This window comes from Ambystoma mexicanum, chromosome 2p (assembly GCF_040938575.1).
Source record: "Ambystoma mexicanum isolate Mex_15411 chromosome 2p, UKY_AmexF1_1, whole genome shotgun sequence".
NCBI classification, from domain to species: Eukaryota; Metazoa; Chordata; class Amphibia; order Caudata; family Ambystomatidae; genus Ambystoma; species Ambystoma mexicanum.
Genome location: NC_090923.1, coordinates 1,058,548,188 through 1,058,561,650, shown reverse-complemented (window position 1 = coordinate 1,058,561,650; position 13,463 = coordinate 1,058,548,188). Strand labels below are relative to the sequence as shown.

The 13,463-nt window shown below is 45.0% G+C and overlaps 1 protein-coding gene across 2 annotated transcripts in view; it reads right to left on the bottom strand.

The window, feature by feature from the left end:
- The window catches only part of POLA2 (DNA polymerase alpha 2, accessory subunit), a 910,834-nt gene that overhangs the window by 829,337 nt on the left and 68,034 nt on the right, over window positions 1-13,463 (bottom strand). The window lies entirely within an intron of this gene.

Sequence of the window (13,463 nt, the reverse complement as noted above, 5' to 3'; positions counted from 1 at the left end):
AGGTTCTGAAGGTTTAGTCGAAAGTTTGGACCGGCCTGCGGGCACGCAAACCTTCAACGGTAGAATCAATGAAAGGTTAGGGATTGTGTGTTTAGAAACATATGGTGTGCGAGTCCTTGTCGCTGGGGTGTGATTTCCCCATAGCACTGCCGGCAGCATGCCTGTTGAGCCAGGGACAGACACGTGGGAGTGCAAATGTTCCCCCGAAAGGTCAACGGCCTCCGAATCAGAGCCGGTTTGAAGAGTTTACAGGCTTTGCACAAGTGCTTGTGATCACAAGGAAGACACCCGATTGCATAGGCGAACTTTGCATTGCAAGATATGCAAAATTTAAAGGGCGTCCACTCCATAGAAGAGAGAAGCGGAAGCCAGACTGAAAGAAAGAAAAAGAAGAGAAGGGGCAAGAGAAAGGCTCTCCCTACTGTGGAGGCTAGGCCGGGGGCAGAAGTCACGCAGGAACAGTGGCCGAACAGCCCAGGAAGAAACGTCGGCAGATCAAGCGTCTAGACCGAGAATGACAACCGAAATTAACAGCAATTTTGATAGATTATATATAACTGAGCTCTGCATTTTTGCGACCAACTAGGTTGGTGGAAAAAAACAATTTGGTGGGACCTCGATGCGCGAAGGATCATGGGTACACTACACGTCACATTAGGGATAGTGTTACAATCACGCCCATGTCAACATCCCTTTTTGATCTTCAAAAAAAAAAAAAATGCAGTTACTTCCGGTGCAATCCAACATTACATGATTTAGCCATTTAGTTAACCGTCCATCCATATCCTCTCTTTAGTCTTTATCATGTTCATGTATTGCTTATTTCATTTAACCAATAAAAAGCATTTCCTTTATATTCCATACGTTTAGTTAAATGAGAATGGAGGAGCTACTGCCCATATTAATTTGTTAGGCAGAATCTATTACACCAGAAGAACCAGACTCCCTTCTTGTACCAATCCATTATACAACAAAAAATCTTGCTAATGTTTTGAGATTTAAAGATAATTTCAGACAAGAAAGTCTTGGAGAATAGAGCACACAAATGTCACTAAGTAGAGCTGGTTGTGCCGCAAATTTACATTCCTTGCTTGCACAGTGGATCACTGAATACTTGCTGTGGCGGGCCTGCAGTCGCCGACCAACACCACATCACTCAGTTGGGCACATGACTGAAATAGCCCGCACAGAACTATTCTTTGGTGCACACATCCACAAATAATTACAGGGAACATTGGTCGAGTGGAACCCAGGGAACAGCAGGGAGTTAAGGAGGTACTGTTGCAGGTGCCTGTGATTCAGTGAATCAACAAGAAATGGTGGGAACCTCCAACAACTGGCACCTGGAGGTAAAGCAATACATATGAAACAGGTGATGGTGCCAGAATTAAGAGAGCAACTGAAGGATAAGGCAAGAGGTATTACATTAAATCATCAATTTCTTTTTATTATAAATTGAACTAAAAAAATCATTTTACACATCTTTATTTAATTCATTTTTGTAAAAAACATCCTATATCACAGGCATTCATACATTCATTCAACTAATGCAACTCTAAAAATAATGCATTTAGATTTTCTTATGGAAATGTGAGACAATGCAACAACAATTCCATTATTGAAATAAAACATTTTGTTCATTCAAAAAGACAATTAATATTATTATCTAAAGCATTCAATTTGTATTTTTACAAATACAATTCATATGTAAAAGAGAATACAAATATATTTCCCGTATTAAATGGTTCACTCCAGACAGAAAATATCAATTAATGTAATACCTGTTGCCTGAGATTCAGTGAACTAGGTGGCACATGGTGGCCTGAAGATCAAAAGGGGGGGGGAGCTTGTAGCGGAAGAATAAAAAAAGTGAAGGCTACCCCCACCACCGTGCACGGCGTACCCTTCAAACAAGAGAAAAATACATAAAACACTTGCAGTGGCACGCTCTTGAAGTGTTAGATAGCCCGACCTTTAAAAAAAAAAAAATTAAATATTTTTTGTGAACCACAAAGGGTTAACTTGGTTCATCCTGCCTGCATGTTCACTGCCACGGCCCAGGCTCTTCATACTCACGGCACCAGGTTGAATGGGCGGCGCCAAGTAGCCTTCACTGCCACGGCCCAGCTCTCGTTGACGAGTGCTACTCATGGGGACAGGGAGTGCCCAACGACACTGCTGCGTCCCAGGCTACTCCTTGCATACGTGGCTCTCCCTAAACAGGAAGGGCAGCGCCACGCGATTGGTACTAGGCCCGCCACCGCCAAGGAAGTCCTGCCAAAAGTCCCCATGCCACTGCAGTCAGATGCAGCCCGGGTTGAGAGAAAGGACTGTACCGAAACCCCCCCCCCCGTCCAGACCACACCACACCCCACCCCACCCCGCCCCACGCCGCCCCACGCCGCCCCGCCTCGCCCCGCCATCAACACCGGCCTGAACCTTAAATACGCAGCCCGGCATATCCTTAATACAGGGACCACATGCTCCAGGTAATGTGATGGGTTGCTCCCAACATACGCAGCCCAGCCTAGTAGAACATTGCACCACCCACACCAACACAGACAGCTGCTGCACTGCCTGGCTGCTGAACACCCAGGAGCCACAACAATCAAGACCTGCAGCAGAAAGGCCCAGTTTCTTTTCTTGGAAGTTTGGGGAATCCCATCCACTGCCTTTCCTTAGCACGTCCAAGCCCCACAGAGGGATCCAGCACCCACGTAGGAAGTGGGTTAAGTATTTAAAAGTAATAGAGCATATTGATGTCCCCACCTGTACCACTATCCCCATCCAGTGCATTGAAAATATTACCCTGCTACAGAAGGAATCAGTGAGGAGGCTCCCAGATTAAACCATGGAGATGGTTCCTGCAAGTCTACTGTGCAGAGCCAGTCGTCCTGAGGGCAGACCAGATCTTCACTGGCATGATCAACTGCTCTCTTTCCTTAGAGAGGTTCAAAGTGCAACGATCCAAGAGCGTACACAAGCCTGCATGGTTGGACAGGGGCACTGTAAATAAACATGGAACAGTTTCTCCAGGTTAAGTAGGCGAACCTCTTGGAGCTCCAACAACCTATGGATCCCCTGCAGTGGAAGCATGGACCTGAACTGGCATAGGGGAGCATGGGAGGTGCAAAGCTCACCTCTAACATCCAGAGGTTCATAGGGCTAGCCCTTCAAGACTTCAGGTGGAACGAGATTCTCGCGGCCAATGAAAAGGCATGAGTGGGCACCAACCTCATTGCTTTGTCTTGAAAGAAGCCACAAAAAGGTGGAGCGCTGCTGCTTCTTTGTGCCGCCGACCATTTAGGTTCTCGCCCGACTTGCTTTAAATCCTCCAATTGATCTAGATCTGGACTTGCAAGCACAGAACGGGACACTGCAGAAGCTTTACCAACACTGCAAGGGACCATTCTGTGGCCATAGTCACATGTCCTATCTTGTCCTCTACAGCCACATTGGATTTCACTGCCCTCATAAGCCATGCAAATCAGCAAACATTGGACTGTGGTGGCAATGTGATCCACTGCAGACAGCATCAGATCCCCAGCCCCTGGCATGGCTCTGCAATCCCAGCAGTGAAGTTGGTCCTCTTGCCTGAGGAAGGAACTCCTCAAACCCTGCCACCTCCTACCAGAGCCCCGCTTGTTCAATGCAGTTAAAAGAGTGCAAGTATTCACCTGCCAAGTACTTGTAGGCCCTTGCTTCTATTTCTTCCATGTACTGATCTACCTTACCTCAGGGTGAGGAAGATGAAGTCCTGAGAGTAACTTTTGAAAAAGGTTTAGCAACCGCCATCACTGACGAAAGGAGCCATGGGTGCAAGACCAATGCGATCTTCCAAGATTCTGTCGATGATGAACATCCACCCAACTGACATCTGCACAGAGTGGAGTTTCTGCCACAACTCCGGTGCCTCTGCAAGCAAAATCAGTCTGAAAGGGGATTCTAGTGCAGTCAAACTCACAAATGCCAACACCATAGATAAAACACCTTGCTCCATGTACAGCCTCCCTGTCCAGAAATTCCAGCAGTCTGTCACTCTGCACATACAACGGCCAGTCTTTCTGTTGTCCAGTCATCTCTATCCCCTGTATTTGTTGGGTCAGGTTCAATCTGAAGAGGTTCAGGTGACATAGCCACTGGGGTTGGGCACGGGAAGAGATCCAGTGGTCAGCGATTGCAGAGAAGGGCCAAAAGTGGCCTGCTGAGCAAACATCAATGCAAGGACAAGCAGCCCTGGGCAGAAGCCAATACCACAACCAATGGTGGAAACGGCAAACTCCTCCTGGGCTGTGGAAGGTGAAGGAACAGGAGCCCGTTGAGACTAGACTCACCAGGAGCCTGGGGTAGGATACCCCCCGATGAAATTTCAGAAGTACTCCTTTATACATGGAATTACATGATCACCAGAAATTTGGTAAAGAAGCCTTCTGCCAAAGGCAGGGACCCAGTGTACTAGACAGCCAGTGGTCCGAGTATGCCAGATGTGAAGATCTGCAGCTGTAAGACCAAATGAAAAAACAAACAAATGTTAAAATACAAAAATCATGGGTTGGGTCAGACAACTGAACCGACAGGGAAAAGGGGCCCCACCCCATAGTTGCCAACACACACATCCCTCACTGTCTACACTCTCAAAGGCCCCCGGAAGCTCCCATGAAATTAAAGGAGCAGAGGAAGTGGCTAGCAGGCCTTCCATCTCGTTTGAGGCTCGGTAATTTTGTCAACCATCTTTGCCAAGCACCTTGGACCCAGAGCGCACTGATGAGGTTCTAGGCACCAAGAGGAACGTGCAGCAAACTGAGCTTGATGTGCAGAGCCTGGAACCTTTGGGGGCACTGCCAAACCTTAGGACCAGATTTAGCCCCTTTCTGGGGAACATCAGACTCCTGCTCAGTTTTAGCCCTCTTTATGCAGATCCTTTTGCCCAATACCAGCATTAGCCCCTTTTAAAAAGGAACCTCAAACTATTCCTGCCTTTGCCCCTTTTTGAGGATCTTCAGCCTCAGGCCAAGGCTGGGAAGAAATTACCTTAGCCAGGAATGAACTCCTTTACGGGGAACCTCCAACTCAACTCCAGATTAAGCCCATGGGGAAATCTTGGAGGTGCCAAGGACCATCAGAGGCCCTACCAGTCTGAACAACCTCTTGAAAGGAGTGTCGAGACTGGTGTGCCTGCACCGTAATAACATTGCAGGACCAGCAGCGTCGTCAGGCCTGAAGCACTCCAGAGACAGGGAGTGGGGTCCACAGCGAAAACTTTCAGGTTGCATCTAATGCAGGATTGAAATGTGCTTTTGCTGGGTAAATCTGCATGGACTGGGAACTGCTGCAACACTGGGCACCGGAGGGGGAAAAAAGAAAAGAAAAAGTGCAAGGAAAAAAATAATGAAAAAACAAAACCACACAGTGAAGTGGAGGCTCCAGTCCATCCAGCACGTAGAACGGGACAGGTGGGGCGAGGGAAGGGCATGGTCTCTCACCTGCAGTTATTCATATGGTTCATCAACAATGATACATTTTCTAGCCCTCTAGAATGAATTAATACACTTGGCAGTCATCTAATGGACAATATTTAACACCTTCACATCAATATGCAAAAATGAACCAACAAAAAGGAACGATAGAAGTGCAAAAAAATATATTTTGGGCACACATTCAGGTCAGTCCATGTCAGGTCAGTGACTGGGATCAACTGACCAAACAAACTCCGTAGCTTGAACGCCAAGAGTTTTTATTTTGGAATTATTACTGTGTGGGCAAACTACCACATTGGGTAGGCAGAAAGTGTACAAGGTATGATAAGTCTTCCAAGTTTGAGACCAGATGTGCAGGGCAATCAAGTCGTTTCTCTTCAGGATCCTCGGCCTCTAGGGTCCCCTTTGCAGATCAAAAAAGTGCTGCAAAGTATCTTAAAGAAAAGGCTGCAGTTTTCTAGTGCATGCCTGCTCCAGACTTTTTTACAGTCCTAGGCAGCACCTGTTTAATAGGGATTGGGGAACTCTCCCGTTCCTTTCTTCTCTACCTGCCTGCTATGGCCATGGCATTCTTTTGTCTGTCTGCTCGCCTCCCCCACCATGTGGTGTTCACCAGTTGCTCAGTGATGTAGGCATCCATTAAGCACTGGATTCCCCTGGCAAGGGAGAGAGGGGGACGTCCCACAGGCATGGGTGGGATCGGGGCAAGGTGGGGAGGTGGCCAACTACTCTTCCCTTTTCTGTTGAACCCCTAATTCCCACTGAGAAGGCTTCCTTTTTGCTCTCAATTTCTTTAAGCCACCATTTCCCAGGCTTCCTCCCCCGCCCTTCACGCTCTTGCAGCTCTCCTTCACACTCTTCAAATGGCACACTATTCTATTGAGATTTCCAGAACTGTGCCCCAGCTCTCCTCCTGTATCCACCTTTCCACCCCTTTGGGCATTCCCTTTGCTTCTCTGAACATCACCTTCCATACCCTTACTACTTCCGCCCAGTTTGGCCACCACTCTCCTTTTTCCTTACCTGAAGTTCCAGTTTTTTTTGGCTCTTCAGTTTGGTCTCCACTCCAGCTACTAGACTTCACGGTTGGTCAGCCTTCTGGTCCTCTTATCCAGCCTCCTAGACTCTGCGCCAACTCAAGGTCCTTTTGCTTCCTCCGCCAAAAAACACAGCTCCTACTCGAAACACCCACACTGGCAGACTGTCCAGGTGCTGTTATAATGCTGTATTCCTGCCTTTCAGCCTCTCTGGAGAAATGATTTTCTGGTCCGTTAAGCTAGGGTGGGGACTGGCTGATGGACTTTGCCCTCTGAGGACGCACTGGCCTATCCCTCACCTTGGGCAATATACTCTCTGCCCTCCCACACCTTGTCCCCACCTTTCAACCTCTGTGGGATAAGGGACCTCAGCGAGTCCCCTCACAGCTGGTGTAGATTGGTTGGTGGGCCCACACCATTAAGGATATGGGACTACAAACTGGCGAGTCCGGCCTATTGGACGTCCTCCCTACAGTCGTCACACTCTAACCCTGCCCAGTGTAGATTTCCTCATCCTATTTGCTCCCAACTGTAGGAGAGTGGAGGTATTGTGCGAAGGATAGCTGACCAAGTCTCTGCCATTGTTCAGGTCTCCTCCTTTAGATGGGCGTGTACTTGCGGGAGGGAAGCAGAGCTCGGTCCACTAAACCACCATTCCTTGCTTCCCATAAAGGGACCCTGTGGGACGGTACTCTGCCCTGAAATGGGGACCAAGTAGAGTGACCACAGGATCCTCCTTATATCAACCCCTGCCCCATCATCCACAAGCTTGGTGAGGCACCCTGCCCCCCTGGCCATCCCAGCGGAGCACCTCAGAACGAGAAAAAGGGCCGTCACAGCCACCTGAGCATCAGATAGAGGGGGGGCGTTCTAGTTGTGTTGCTAACCATAACTTGCAAATTTCAGTGTTCTCTGGATTTTGCAAAATTCAAACATCCTTTCAACTCGTTTTTTCACTGAAAATGATATAGAAATGGCAATTTCAGCTATAAATCCAGACAGTGCCACCCGGTAGCCATCCCTGAAATTCACCTCCAGTTTAGAGACACTAAAGCAATGTATTGCGACGATGGGTGGAGCCACCATGTTTGGTTTGTTAGCAGAAATTGCCTTTTCTAATCAGATTTTAGGTACAAGGGTTTTATAATGCATTTTATGAACCCACCATAATGCTAATGGTGTTTGAGAACTGTTAAAAATGTTAAGGCTGCCACCTATAAAAAAAGTTAAAGTCTACAAACATTGGTAATTCCAACATTAAAACATTTCATGGCCAACATATTTTAAACACTAAACAAACATTGTTGGCACCTTTGGTTCAGGATTCATATTGTGTTGAGCAGTCCGCCAGATAAGGTGCATATTGGGCCTTTTTCCGCACAGAAATCTTGTCAATACGGCCCTTTTAATGATTCCTTGCGTACCACTTACACAGGCTATTTATGACAGCACCCCCATAAATCATGGAGATCACTGGAGACCGCCTGGCTAGCAGCAGTTTGCAAATCCACTCTTTAATTTAGCAATCCAAAGAAGCAACTGGGAGTCCTGGTCTGTTTAGCAGAGGAAAGTGTTAAAAAAACGAATGAGTCTATCAAGATAATACTTTGAGTAATGTAAAAGGGAATGTGTGTTTCGTTCACTTTGTTCAACTGCTTGCATTTTGTAGGTTACAGTTTTATTAAAGCATCTTGAATCAGGAACATGCTTTTCACTTTGCTTTAGGACACGTAGTATTATGTAAAATGAAAATGGTCTTAAATAAGGGCTGAATTTCTGCTTCATTGTCCTCAGTCTTAATCCGCTTTAATAGAGGCAGTGCAGTTGCAGCAGCATGGGCATTTCATACGTTGCTTTCTTTTCATGACAGAAGCACATCAATTGCATTTCAAGGCTTGGACTTCTTGATCTTGTGAAGTTTTAAAAGAGCCTCCCAGCAAGAAGTTGTTTGGCTTTTGCGATAAGGAAATGTTTTGGGGTGTTCTATATGAAGGCGTTTTTTTTTTCTTAAGATTGCATGTGTTTGCATGCATGAAACAGCACTAGACGGTTTGTTTTCTTAGAGCGCAACAAATAGATAAGCATGTGGTCTGAACATTAACTCCCTTCCTGACCACCCACCGCAAGCAGGTATAATGGATACAGATAGAAGCAGTGCTGTATATATTTTCCGTGGCATAGATTGTACCGGTACCTCAACGAGACTGCTATATATTCAGGCTATACACACGTCATGGCACAATACCAAATATAGCAGGGCTGATGCATCATGCCCACATTTCTTAGCAGGACTGCTATATTTTGGAACAGTACCTGAATTTCTTACCAGAGCTGTTGTAATGACAAAGTACAAACATGTGTAGGCATTTTCTGCAGCAAGCTAAAGTACTGAGCAAGAACAGTGTCTGAGCTTTTTCCACCAATCTCTTGAGCTGGTGTGATGCACACTGGCAGAGTGTGAGAAGATGGCTTTGCTGTCATTCTTCAATCCCTTCTACTCAGTCTTGCACTTTTGAAAGGTTCTGCTTCTCCCATGTCCGATTACCAAGTCCCACTGCCAAAAATCGAGCACATTTCAAAGCCTCATTATGAATCTCCTGACTCATGTAGGATAGTTCAAACAGGCTTAGAGATTTTGACAAGCCTCACATGGAACTGCCAGTGCCCCCACCCATATGGGCCTTTGTGTCAACAGCCTGTTGGGAAAGAGCTCAGTGGGTGAATAACCCTGCTGCAGAGATAATTGTGTAACCTGTTAGTTCAAATCCTGTTGATAGGCGAGTTAATGAGTCTGCATCAGAGGTGTGCGTTTAAGATGCAGGTAATGTCCAATTGTAACAGAGTTGACTTAACTTTTGACTTATCAAAAGGCCTACTAAATGTTTAGTGATTCAGAAGACACAAAGGTCATTGGACTGCTAAGTCTAATGGCTCAGAACACAAATCATCAGGGCTGCATTGCTTGTAATGGCTCAGAATAGACAGCTCAGTTGGGCTGCTATACTTGCAATGGCTCAGAGCGCACCGCTCATGTGGGCTCTTATATTTGATATAGTGTTGGTAAAGAATCTGCATTCAGGCAACTGCTGCATCTGGTCAGACAAACCTCCAACTCTAATTTCCAGCCTAATGGCCAAAGGAAGGGTTGCCCACATCTACAAAGGAGAACAGTCTGCAACTTTGTGATTTGTAGTAATTCTTCCGAAAAAACAATATTCATGTCATCGTTCCTCAACACCTTCATGCAGGCAGGGTGCTCTTCCTCTGAGCAATCACCTTTCAAGAGGACAGCCTCTTTGCCCTTTGTCGTTCTGCAGCATGTGGTAAAGCTGCACTTAATTCTCCATTAGAAAAGGCTTGTTCAGTTTTTGGGATATTTATTGGTGCTATGTTAAAAGACAAACAGAAAAATAGGAGAGGAAGAGAAACTCAAACTTAGCAATACAGGAAAACAAAGGTGTGTGTGTGTGTGGGTGGGGGGGGTGAGGGGGGGGGGAGGGCAGTAAGTCAGGAAGGTTGCTAGTGGACAGAGGACATACTAGACAATCCAAAACAGGAATTCGAGCAACAGGAAGAGTGCCATGAGCTACATGATAGGGCAACAAATAAAGTGAGAAGGCAAACAGAGTTAATAGGACAAAAACACAATAGGAGTGAGGGATAGAAGCTAAGCAAGAGACATTTAGCAACAGTAAAATAAGATACAGAACAGCAGGTGGGGAGAGATGGAAATGGAAAAGCATGACCAGAGAAGGGCAGGCCAATAACATAAGAGACAGTGCAAGAAATGAGTAGCAACCACAACAAGAACAGGTGTAGCCAGAGTAATGACATGAGAGGAAGGAGTTATATAAACCAATAAAGCGAGCTATGAGGGAAACAGCAACAATAGAATGCAGAGATGGGAGAGGAAGAGTGACAGAGAAACACACCACAAAATGTGGCATCGCAACACTTAAGAGTGAGAAGCAGAGCGTCAGAAAGTGAGAGACAGGGACACAGATTAGAAAAGAGAAGGAGAGATGGATCGAAAACATGGAGTGGCTGTCAAGCAGGCAGCAACAGTAGGCTCGAGAGGCAGAGAAGTGATGCTGGTAGAGTGAGGGACTTTATTTATGAATCACCTGATGTAAATAGCTGGCATCTGTAGTAGCACTGAACAGAGTTTGTGCCAAAGTATCATGAAGCTGGTATTATGCACCTACAAGTTTCGTGTGAGGAAAATGTTTCACAGGCGCAACACATTTAGAACCACTTTGAAATACAGCTGTTTAGTCACGAATGTCTGAACAAAGTTGAAATTTTACACACAAAATGTTTACTCTTTCGAAGGAGGAAACTCTTTTACTCTTAAAATTGGATTTACTCCAATTCAAAAAAATTGTGAGTAAAATACTCTCACTTCAAAATCCTATCTGGACCACTGGTGTTGAGTTTTTTTGTATATGATGCTGTAGTTGGTATGTGTGTTGCTTTACACTTAGGAGGATGTTAGTTACCGTTTGATGTGAAATGAAGATGATGGTAAGAGTATGTGGTGAGTTCTTTAGGTAAGAGGGAGTAGGATTATTTAATGTGTAAATCAGGCCTATTTGTTAAATATTAATGTAGGTTTTTAGAATGTGGCCTGCATCTTGATTTGTTGTAAAGATCTACATATGCTTGGATCTTACTTTTCGGCTTGCTATTTGTGAGGGCGCGTCACATTGCAACAAAGTTCAAATGTGTAATAGGTTAAACTTGAACTTTGTATTTCCAACGTCTGCAGACAAACGTTTCATAGGTGGTAAACTGCATGTTTGGTAATGCTGATCAGCTTGTGTTTCACTTCATTGTGTTGCTCTGACAATACTGCACCTTACAATGGGTGGTGTGGGGCTTTGTGCATGGTCCCTTTGCACCTATTGCATGGCTATAGATTCCTATGCTTAAAAACTACTTAAAAATTTTGTGTAAACCTGGATTTTCATATTTTTTTCAGCATACACAACTTCAGGATTAAGCATAGGTGTGCGCCAACATGGGGAAATGAACTAGACAATTTCGAGATTGGGGGACAGGCGAAAGCGTGATTTTGTTTCAACCAACGCTATTTATTTAACCACAACTGGACACCCTGGAGCATTTTCATGCACAACAATGCTGATAAGGGTCGTTCTTTGCATCCGGTTTTTAAAAAGACACTCCAAAAGCATACTCTCGAAATTACCTGCTTTGATCTTTGACATTTTTGGTGCACCCCTAACCATCAACTTAGACTGGTGAGTGCCACTTAAATTTCAAAAATCGGGTCAAGATATTCCCTTTTTTCCAAAATGGGATGCATCAATTTCTTTTGACAAGCGTCATAACACATAAGTGCCAATTGTATGGTATTTTTCCTGAAATTCATGTGGCTACAAACACACATGACAAAATGCACCAACTAGCATGTGCGTAATGCAATCCAGCACAATAGATAAACGCTAGCACCATGTAGAAATCACACAATGGAGCAGAATCGCCCCAGGCTTCAGGACCCATCACACAAACATGAGCCGCACAATAACAAGCTCCAAGTAACATGCACGGATACAAACTGTACACACAACATTAACAGTTGAAACACAACGCCACACAATACACGCAGGGACTGCACACGTTGGGACACCTGTGGGAAGGCACAACATTTGTTGTGTTTGCGTGGTTTTCATAACATTTCGACTCACCCTTTGTCACACAACCCTTTCATTTCCCAAATGTGACCTACGTTTAGGCACTATACACTTGAAACCTGCACAAGTCACCTACCCTTCAAAACGTCTGCCTGTGCTTTCAAAAAATGTATGCTTGCCCTTCCTCACCACATTTGCTTTCCTTATTTACACATGCTAAATCCAAGTATATCTGTTTAGGCCGTAAGCATGTGTACCATGGCTGTTTGACTTGTGGTATTGCTTGTTTTGTGAAACATTAGAAAAATGTGTGATTTTCTAACTGGAAGAGTCTGGGGGGCGGGGGGGGGAAATGTAGCAGAGCATTCATGGTTTCCTCAAAAATCACAGAAGCCATTGCCTTACCGGGCCAACCATGTCCACCACATACCTTTTTCTCTGTAATTTTCCCCAAACTGACATTTTTTCCTATATAGTTGTTGCCTGCCCTGAGCAAATCACCCCTTCCTAAACTTGGAATTTGGTCTACCTTTCAGAAATGTATGCCTTTCTGTCCTCCCATTCAGCTTTCCTACCCTTTTCTTCCATTCCGTCCACGCATGCCCTTTTGGAAAAAAGGCCAAATAGCCTACCTCTCAAAAAATGGTTGATAACCATATCAAAATAGTGTTTTTGGTTTCCACTCAACCTGTTCTTGAAAGCCTGGAAAATGGGTAATTCAGCACAGCAAACCGTCTGTTCCTAGTACTTACAAGGGAGAAAAGAAAAGAAAAGAAAAGAAAAGAAAAAAAAAAAGAAAAAGTTTCGTTGTACATTTTATTGGCATTATTTGAGAAAAACCACGATTTTCTCACTTTTTTTTTTTATCATCTTCTCTCACCAAAGTAGGATTCCTTGGGTAGTTACGACCGCCTACATGTGGGGGGGGGGGGGGGGGAAAGGGGGCCAAATTTGGCCGAGATATCTCATGTAACAAAAAAGTTAGAAGGCATTGAACAGCGACATACCAAAATAAGCAAAAAAGGCCTTGGCAGGGGGGAGGGGGGAACCCATGGCAGTTAAGGGATTAAAAGAGGTATGGTTAAATATAGTGGTAATGGCAACATTAAAGTAGAAACACTGAATAATAAGAAGTACAATACAAAGTCCATGACACGTCACCTTAACTCACTACACCACTACTTCACAACACACACCAAGTATTCAGTAAACTACATGTTATAGAGTTGTATAGGACAGTGGTGTAGTGAGAGTTAAGGTTTACGTTTTGGTGATGGACTGCATTAGGGAAATCC